General features: G+C 37.1%; 1 long non-coding RNA gene across 1 annotated transcript; it reads left to right on the top strand.

Annotated features, from left to right (window-relative positions):
* The first annotated feature begins 3,227 nt into the window (after positions 1–3,227).
* Positions 3,228–5,575, top strand: LOC113310028. Its single transcript, XR_003340878.1, has 3 exons — positions 3,228–3,618; positions 5,113–5,178; positions 5,315–5,575. It is a non-coding gene; the product is annotated as an uncharacterized LOC113310028 (long non-coding RNA).
* The last annotated feature ends 4,948 nt before the right edge of the window (positions 5,576–10,523 follow it).

Genomic DNA, 10,523 nt, shown 5'->3' with positions numbered 1-10,523 from the left:
GGACACTGATTGGGGTTCAACTACAGTCCAGTCCGAAGTTAGCTTGGAGTAGGCTAGTGTCTGTAGCGTCTTAATGCGGTGTGTGTTCAATCTGGACTAGGTCCCGGGGTTTTTCTGCATTTGCGGTTTCCTCGTTAACAAAATTTCTGGTGTCTGTGTTATTTCAATTTCCGCATTATATTGTTTTATCTTTATAATTGAAATAATACAGTTTGTGCGTTAGATCATCAATTAGAGTAATTCAACCTTTGGTTGTTGATTGTCATTGATTGATCCTCGGACATTGGTCTTTGGTACCATTCGAGTTATTCCTTGTATTTGATTAGGACTCGCTGATTTCTATTAGCTTGAGTAAATCAAATCAAGAGAGAGATATTAACTCCTTGAGATACTTTTACCTAGATTGAGTCTGACTGTCTGGTTGATTCTCTAGAAAGTATTTTAGAGTTAGTCCATACAGATTGCTAAGCGAAATATTGGGTGGTGTTGTTATACCCCCGCTTTTCCAATTGGTTTCAGAGAAGGCAAACACGTTTAAGACCTCATAAGTCTGTGTTTGTAGCGATCTGATTATGGACGAGTCTATCTCTAATAACGTACATGTTCATAAATTACCAGATGATTTTCAAAGCTTGGATTCACCGGAGAGGACTGTCACATCTAGGTCAGTATCTAAACATTCTCTTAATGTAAAACTTGTTGAAGTCTGGGAAACACGCCTAGGAGAACAGTTGGATGAACTTTCTGATGAAGGTGATTCAGATATTGATAGAGATGTTGATGAGGAAGTCTCTGAGTATGTGAAGGTTTTGAATTCGTTAGAAAAGAAGAAGATGACAACTTCTCATGTCACTCCTCTTCTGACTCCTCTCTGTCGAGAAAACAAGAAATTGAGAAGATGTTACGCAGGTGTTTATGTTTCGAATCGTTCTAACGAATCGATTCTCAAGGATTCTGAGAAAAACCTACGTATGAAGTCACTTGAATGTGATAATTTTTATCAAAAGTAATTTTTGTTGGAAAAAGAAACTTGCAGAATTTGAAGCAAGGTTTAACTCTCAACAAATTAGTATTGATGACATAGAAAGTGCTTGTCTCGCTCGAGAAAAATGCCTTGAGGCTGATTTAGCTACCGCTCTTGATAAAATCAAGATGTTGGAAGATGACTTGAACAAGTTCAATACTAGTTCAAGAAAATTAATCACTATGCTAGGAGCAAGTAAAAATCATCGTGATACACGAGGATTGAGCTATAAGGGAATAGATGCTTCAAGTATTAGCAAAGAGGTAAAATTTGTCAAGGCTAGTGATTCTTCTTAACAAAAGGTTTCCACTGATGGCAAAAGTGAAATACCTTCATCGGTAGTTAAGGTTTGAAAGAGCAAAGTATATCAACCTCCAAAGTCAGCACATACAGATCAAGGTAAGAACATTCCTTATGTTTGCCACTATTGCGGGAATAAAGGTCACCTGGAAAGGAGATGTCGTTTCCGTATAAGGAATGAGAAACTTCATGATGTTCTTGTTTGGGCATCACAAGAAGTTGTGAAACCAAGATCATATGTTAAGAATAATCCTCTTAACGTTACAGGTTGTAACTGTCCAACCTTTAGGCAAAGGAATCAGTGTTGTGATAAGTCAAGATTGGCCTATAAACGTCATACGAATCCTTTTCACAATCGTAATGGTTATCAAAAGGATAACTTCGTAAAGACGAAGACAAGATCTGATGCTCCCAATTGGAGAAAGACTAACTTGCAAAAGAATAATCAATCCAATTCTCTTCCGGAAAATCTTGAAGAGAGTAATGGGAAGAAGGTTTCGGTCGTTCCTAAACGCACTCAAAAGTGGATACCAAAGAAAGTCAATGATGTTTTGAGTGTAAAAGGAATGATCTCCCAGAAAGTTCCATGACTATGGAGAAAGCAGTATCCATGATGCTGGAACTTAAAGAGTTCTTTGGGAAGATGGATTTGGATGTGAAAGGTTCTAAATGCGATCTCTTTCATGATAATCCAAAAGTCACTTGTGGTGAGCAAGACATTGTTCACCTCAACACAACTTGAGTGTGTTGTAAATGCATCCTCACCAAGGAATGCCCCGTTATGTATACGGTGAGCGAAGCACGAAAATTGGAGCGCACAGATTATGTTTGGTAAGGCTGTAGAATTCAACTGGATTCATCTAAAAAGGTATGTCTATAAACTTGAGCAAGATTTGTGCTTTTATTTGCTTAGAAAATTTATAATGATTCACATACCTTTCTTATCGTTCTTTTCTACCTAACTTGATCTGTGTTTAAGGTTCTTAAATATTTAGGTTTGAAAATAATAGTTCGGGATGTTTGGACTTCTTGGTACACATACTTGCCTGTAGACGTCGATATTCGGTAAACTTGTTTTGGCCGTAATTTCTTCGTCCGAACTCGGAATGACCTCATTCTTTTTGCATTCTCTTCCTCTTTGATTTATCTTCAAAATGGAGATGAGAATTTCTGAATTTGGATGAGTTAAGATTGGTATTTGTCCCGTCTCTTGTTTTTGAGTGTTTTGCTCCGTTTCGTTGCACTTGTTCCACTTCTCTTGAACTTGGGAACTTGGATTCTTGGAGTACTACTCTTCTAAGCTAATTTGTAGATTTTACAAGAATGTTGTTGGTGAATCACAAAGAAGGAAGTTCAAGAATGGAAAGTAGTACGCAGTGCTATGGAATTCTTGAATGTTCACAATCATCCTTTGTGAACTATGATGCATAGTCATTATTGACTATGTATGTTCTTCTTTGTTAAGAAAATCTTTTTATACGCCTTTGGTAGCTATTATTAGTGTAAATCCATGCGAAAAAGATTGATTCTACCCTATAAGGACAAATCATCTTGTATGTGCATTACGAATTTGTCTTGTTGCGTAGGAAACTTCTTATGAGAATTTATTCTTATTTTTGAAGGATTACTAGAGTTTGGAATAGCCATTATTGTGATTTCACATAGCTATGTCCAACGTTTTCATCTTCATGTTTTTAGATTTATTGATTTAAATTTTAAATTTGTTTGGAAAATAATTTTTGCAGTATAAATCTTTATGATTTTATATATGTGGTAATTATATAAATTCCCCTTCATCTCATGGGCTTCAAAAATGCCCTTATCCATCAATAATTATACCCTTCCTCTTTTAGAAGGGAATCTATTCAATCATTTCTACCATATCTACCCTCCCCATATTAGATCTGACCCCCCTAGTACTCGATACTTCTTCTTCTTCTTCTTTACTAAAAAACGAAAACGAGAAAACTTCTTCATCGCCTCCGCCACCATATCTTCATCGTCGCCTCCGCCACCACCTCCACAAATCTCGCCATCAGTTCCGGCAGCACCTCCTATGCTTGCAGCAAATCCATCACAAGCAGCAGCATCACCACCTGATGTAGATCAATTTTCACTTGATTCAACTACAAAACTCTCTGCAGATGAATCAACGACAAACTAATCTGCAAAACCTAATACCAAGCATCAGAAACGTTAGATTCATTTCGATTTTTCAACCGAATTGGGCATGATTCCATTTTTTAAACCCTAAGTTTGGATTTCATTTTTCTTCAAATCGATGATTGATTCAGGTAATTATCATCTTCTTCTTCAATTTGTCATTCTCATCTGTGTTGACTCATAGAACTTAATTTTCATTATGGTGGTGTGTGGTGGTGGGGCAGTAGCATGTGGTGGTTGTTGTGTTGTGTTTGTGGCAGTGGTAATTAGGCTTAGTTTTGTTTTTGTTTGATTGTAATTAAACAAGTATAGGTATTCCTCTTTCCTAATTCTTCTTTTCATTTTCAATCAGTTAATACAAAAACATGGAGATGCAAACCTGTTCTTGCATGGTACCGTCTCTTTATATAATCAGTTTTGTAGTCAATGTTGAATTAAGAATAAGTTGTTGATATAATACTCAGACGAATACACTATAAACCTTCTTATAGGATTTGAATCAATTGATTCAATAGTGGAAACTGGGAACAAATTGTGTTAATTTTTGACTTATTATGAGTGAGATCTGAAATTAGATACTGAACGTGTTGAGAGTAGTATCTAATAATGGAGCTAAGGATTCATAATAGGCATAGAAGTATGGCAGTAAACATAACAAGATAGTTCTGCAAGTGATAATACCAATTTAGTATTGCGAGTAAGATTCTCATCGGCATATTTATTGTTCTTCACTGGCAGTGTACATTGATTAAACTCTTGGGAACTTTTTTCTCCCTGCCAAGAGGGCATTTATTGAGATGAGCAGCTGGAATTGACACGAATGGAGAAATGTAGATTATTAAAAACAATCATGTATTCCATACTAGATCCACTCCATATCTTTCTTAACATGTAAGTAGGGCCTGCCAACTAATGACAACTAGTGTAAGCTACGTAGAAACGTGGAGTAATCGAGATTAGATATCCTCTTTTACTTAGGATTCAGATACAACAGTTGTATGCAGAGAATGTGGCCTAAGTAGACTAGATGTAAACTTGATCTCTAATTATTGGTTGCTTTATTATCCAAAAATGGTGGTTTTAGAAACAACTCTTCGCAATAAAATATCCTGCTAGTTACTTTAGGTTTAGACTGGAAAATGTTATAGAATGATACTTTTGACTTGTGGACCAAATACATTCTATTTAGCTGATTTTAGCATCTAATGTCGCGTTTTAACACTTTTGAGAAGACAGGGTATATTTATGTTCCTCTGAATATTAAGAGATTTATGAGAATGAATTCTTTACCATGATGTGAATTGTTTAAATGGTTAGGCAGTTTGTAGTCAAGTCTCCGTTCACTTTGTTCAATCAGCATTGGCAGATTCACATTTCTCGCATGAATAAATCTTTTTAGAATACTGGATACATGGTGCATAACTTTTAGGAAGCTTGTCATTTTATATTTCTTAGCTTTTTTTTTTGTTTGTAATAAAATGAAACAATGTGATTTTTCGTTCTTACATATTTACCGTATAAACATTTTAAAGCATATGATGTTTAAATTCAATTGCTTGTATATAGCTTTTGCAATCTCTAAACTGATTCTACGAAATTTCACAATGATTCATTCACTTTAGTAGATACCTCGTCGGAGAGCTCCTTCTGGTTTTCGCTTGGATGATAACGACACCTTGAACTCGTGTGAGGTTAGAAATGCTGGCTCTCTGTACCAAAGAAGCAATCTGTTTGCAATCCATAAAAATACAACCGTGTAATATGATAAGCTCCACATCAATAGTCCCAGGGTTAAAAATTGCATTTCTGACTGTTATTTTGGTGCAGCATGTTAATGCCAAAGGCACAACCTTGGTAAGGTAAGCAGAAGATGCAGCAAGCAACAAAACGGTTGGTTCTTCGACCTCTGTACTGCTCCTTGTTTGAACTAAATTGTTCCCATGTACATTATGTCAATGCCTTTCTTTTTTCTTACTGTTATGTGCTTTCACACTTTGCATTGTTCTATTGAGTCTATTTAAGTGAACCAAATGCTAAGATTAGGATTATTTTAGTACTCCGGATTTATATAAATTCATTATAGGTTGAGAAAATGATTAACTTGCCTTGAGAATAGAGTCTGTTTAGTAGACTGTACATTTCATATTGATTTTGCGACACACTATTACTAGGAAGACATGTAATTGACTTGTGGTATACTGGATTGGATTTGTGGTGTAATGGTAGCACAACTGACTCCATGTCAGAAGATGCGTGTTCGATTCACGTCAGGTTCACTAATTTTAGTTCATCAATTTTGGGGATCAACTTTGGTTGTTGATACCATATTTTGGGATCAACTTTGGTTTTTGATATCATAAATAATTTGATATTTTCTGAACTTTTACTTTTGGGAATCAACTTCGGTTGTTGACACCATATTATTTATTTATTTTTCCCTAGAAATGAACTGTTTTATTATCTTTTGAAAACGAAAATCATACAAAGCTATTGGTTGGCAACCTAGCAACAAGCTGGGCATCAACCCCCTCTGAATAGCAATGCCTAATCTATGGAAAATAAAACTAGCAAAACCGTTACTAGCGTCATTATTAACAAGACAGTTCTTCAGACGCTTAAAAAAACATAAAGTATCTTCACCAAGTTCACCCAAAGTAGAGAAAGCCAAGACCCCCGGACCATAACCAAGTGAAGTACACTTGTCTAAATATTTAGCACGCTTTCTTGAAACTGCCTTAGAAATGGCTTTTCCTGGGACAAAAGAACGTACCCCATCAGCAGTAAAGGGCGAGACACCAGTAACGTCCATGCAAACATCTTGCCCGTTTTCCCAGTTGAGAACAAGAATATCGGCAGGCCTCAAGTCTTTATCCTCATCGGAAAGAATATGAAGAGAAACTTCCTTGCGGGCAGGTACACTAGCCTTGTAACAAATATCAATAACAATATCACGGACAAGATCATGTCGAAACTTACTTCCAACATCTTTAGCATAATGAAGCGCATGGTCTCCAAAGATGTCCATAGATTTGTTGCAACTAGTTCATAAGCCATTCTCAACAAACAGAGGAATACCAAGCCGATAACAAAGCACGACTCGAAACTGTCTAAGCCCGATACACTGATTAAGCCCACTGATTGGTACAACTAATAAATAATCCTGAGCATGCTTGATACAGTTATACTGCCATAAACAGAATCTCTTGCAGACATGGAAAATTGGTCTGGGATTTGCTTCTTAATTGCATCAAAATAAGTGACTGCCAGGGAATGCATGGAAGGGAGGCAGTATCATCGACACAGTAAGAAGGAGGTAATCCACATACCTGGATAAAGTTCTGAAGAGCCAACTGATAAGCAGAGCCTTTGTTTGTTGAGAATAAACTACCCAGAATTGTCTTCTGTACTGAAGCGGTTTCTGAGAGGCAAGGAAACAGTAAGAACGGGTGTCCGCCATGGTGTAGATGCCAAGACCACCATCCTTGATAGGCAAAGTAGTTAATCGCTGTTGTAGAGGACCTAAACCTGCACCATCTCCAGTGATTAAGAGTCTCAAATACTTAAGTAGATGATCGTCAAAAAGATCAGTGGCTGATTGCAAGGCTGCTGGATTGGTAGTACGCATTGCAAAATATAGACGAGACATAACAGTGCAATTACGAAGTAATAGCATCTCACTTCTGAGGGTCTTTGAGTTTTTTGATTGCATCCATCAGTTGAACAGTTTTATTCACCCTGGTCAACATCATATCACTAATGAAGTTTGAATCCAGACTCACAGGTCCGCCCAAAAGCTTAACACCATTAGAGGGCCTACCAATGTCAGGGAGGAAAACACCATCTAATGTGCTTCTGGGATCAATAGATAGCCAAAAAACTTCGGTTTTTTTGAACGTTAAGATGTAACCCCCTACTAGGTCCTTCAGCTTCTATTATACTCAAGGCCTTGGCTACTTCCATAGTATCCCCAATAATGGTACCATCATCAAGGTACCAAGCATGCAAATCAAGAGTGCAACTAGAAGCAATAGTCTTCACTAGAGGATGAAGAGTCAATGCAAACAGCAAGGGACCAAGGGGGTCCCCTTGCTGAACCCCGAGAGCAGATGACAATATATATTGGTCATAATAGAGTTTAGCGGGTCGCAAATAACAAAAATCTACCCAGCGAGAAATACCTGGACAGTGGAGACGAACCTCTTTGACGAGATGAGATATGCTCATCATGTTGAAAGCATTGGAAAAGTCAATAAGCAGCATTGACATTTTATCCGAGTGACCTTTCAACTCCAGTAAGCTATTTACAGCATGTAAAATACTCTCTCCACCGACAGGCACACCAACTCCAAATTGATAGTCGACTAAATAAGAGGTCATATCTTTTCCGACTGAAAAAGCAACAACTTTGGAAACCAGTCTTCGCCAAACCGTACCAACCGCAATTGGCCTAATACCACCCCCTGGTTTAAGTAATGGAGTCAAAGGCGCACTGGCAATGAACTCGCCTAAGCTATTGGGGCATTTACCGGCCAACCAAAAATATTATTTGTTATTTGTTATTTTCTGATTTTTATTTTTGGGATCAACTTCGGTTGTTGACACCATATTATTCATATTTTCTTATTTTTCTTTGAGGATCAACTTCAGTTGTTGACACCAGATTTTGGATCAACTTCGGTTGTTGACGCCATATTGTTTTGTTATGAGTTTTTGATTTTTGTTTTTGGGGATCAACTTCGATTGTTGACACCAGATTTTGGGATCAACTTTGGTTGTTGACGTCATATTATTTTTACCTTTTTTTTTTTAATTTTTGTTTTGTGGATCAACTTCGGTTGTTGACACTGGAGTTTGGGATCAACTTCGGTTGTTGACGCCATATTACCTTTTCATTTTTTGATTTTTGTTTTGGGGATCATCTTCGGTTGTTGACATCAGATTCTGCGATCAACTTCTGTTGCTGACATTATATTTTTTTCTCTTTCTTATTTTCTAATTTTTGTTTTTGGGGATCAACTTAGGTTGTTGACACCACTGGCGGCAACGGTGGACTGGTGGTGGGGGTGGCAGGCGGTGGTGGACTGGTGGTGGGTGGTGGACTGGCGGCGGCGGTGGCAAATTGGTGGTGGACTGGCAGTGGTGGTGGCGGTTGGTAGGTGGTGGCGGTGGTGGACTGACGGTGGTGGTGGTGGTGGTGGACTGGCGGCGGCGGCGGGAAACTGGTGGTGGCGGCGGTGGCGGTGGTGGAGTACTAGTGGTGGTGGCTGTTGGTAGGTGGTGGTGGAATGGTAGTTGAATCTTGGTGGTGGTGGTGGATATTTGGTGGTGCTAGTGGTGGTGGCGGCAGTGAAGTGGTAGATAAAAAATTTTGTTATATTTTGAAATAAAGAAATATATTATATGAGTGAGGGTATTTAGGTAATCTATTTTTTAATGGATAAGGTTTTTAAATGATAGGGGTATATTTATTGTTATATAAGGGTATATTTGTTGGATGTCAAAACTAAGGGTATTTAACTAATATACCCTTTATATATTGCAATATTGTTATGGGATGTGTGTGTTTACATCCGTGAACTTAACCGTCTCATATCTTGTCAAAAGTAAAGTCTTTCGAATGTCGATATTCATATATTGATAAAAGAATGAATGGACTTTTGACAAATACAAAAGTTAAGCCTATATTGTCAATTATTGATGGAAGATAGGTTAAAATCTTATGTTTGCAAGGATTATGTCTATTGTATGTCATTGTGCAAATAGTGATGGAAAATAGAATGAATCCTTGTGTATTCCGCAGTAATTGATCTTCCCTGATTCATATTTTATGTATTACTGTGAGGCTCCGTAAAGTGTCTTATGTTGAGCATTAAACAACCAAGTTGATTATTTTTGATTAACTATGTTGTTGTTCCGTAAAGGACTTTATGTCGAGCATTTTCAAATAAATTAATCATATTGTTTGGTTATTTAGTTGTTGCTCCGTAAGTTTTCTTATGTCGAGCATCACCAATTAAATTGATTACTTTTGTGATTAATTAGGTTGTGTATTTCAATTAGATTAATTATGGGTCCTCTTGTGATTAATCTAATTGTATTTTTTTAAGTCTCCATAAGTTTACTTATGTTTGAGCATTTGTCGATTAAATTAATCATGGGTTCTCTTGTGGTTAATTTAATTGAACTTTTTGGAAATTAACGTCGCTCTTGTTGTTCTTTCGGGAATGACATTTAATAGGGGAGAGTTCTTTTGAACTTGTGATTAATGGTCATATCTTGAGGGGTGTGCGGCTGTGGAATTTTAGAGGGGTTATCTTGTATCTTTAAACTCCTTGATGAATGTGTTTAGCTTCGGCTTTATGATTGCATCTGAATTAGTTGGTATGTATTTTTTTCTTTTAGTCATGAAATGTCTCTTACGGAAATTTCATTATGATCCCATTCTTGTACCTTTGCCAATTTTATTGACAAAAAGGGGGAGAATTAATATGTGGTTCACATTACAAATACATATGGTTTTCGGATCATTGTGTAAGGGGGAGTGGTTTCCATGTGAGATGGAGTATTGACCAAGGGGGAGTGATACATATCACCATAGTATTATTGTTGAAGTTGTGATACAGTTGAACTTTGACACAGTGTAATAATACTATGACACTGTATAACAATGATCGAGAATTATGTTTTCTCATTGTTATAGCTACGGATCTTCAACAACGATGATGCTAAACTTACAACCTTTGGGATCATTGGAGTACTTGGAAACAACGAAGATTTCGAGGAACGTTGAAGATTAGACATGTGGAATATGAGCTACTAAAGTTTTATTATCTTTTTTGTATTCCGTATGTATTGATAGTTTTGTCACTAAAAGTGACAAAGGGGGAGATTGTTAGAGCATTGCTCGGTCGAACTCGCATGCGTTGCTATCTCAAGCATGTTTGTCAATGTTAGTGATCAAAACTATAAGTCTTGATTTCTAGTCTACTATAGCTAAGTCTCGGACTAGGATAGAAAGTGTAGTTGAGCTCAAGGA

The sequence above is a fragment of the Papaver somniferum genome, chromosome 1 (assembly GCF_003573695.1).
Source record: "Papaver somniferum cultivar HN1 chromosome 1, ASM357369v1, whole genome shotgun sequence".
Lineage (NCBI taxonomy): Eukaryota > Viridiplantae > Streptophyta > Magnoliopsida > Ranunculales > Papaveraceae > Papaver > Papaver somniferum.
Note: the sequence above shows the minus strand (reverse complement) of the source record. Positions and strands in the feature narration are given on the sequence as shown.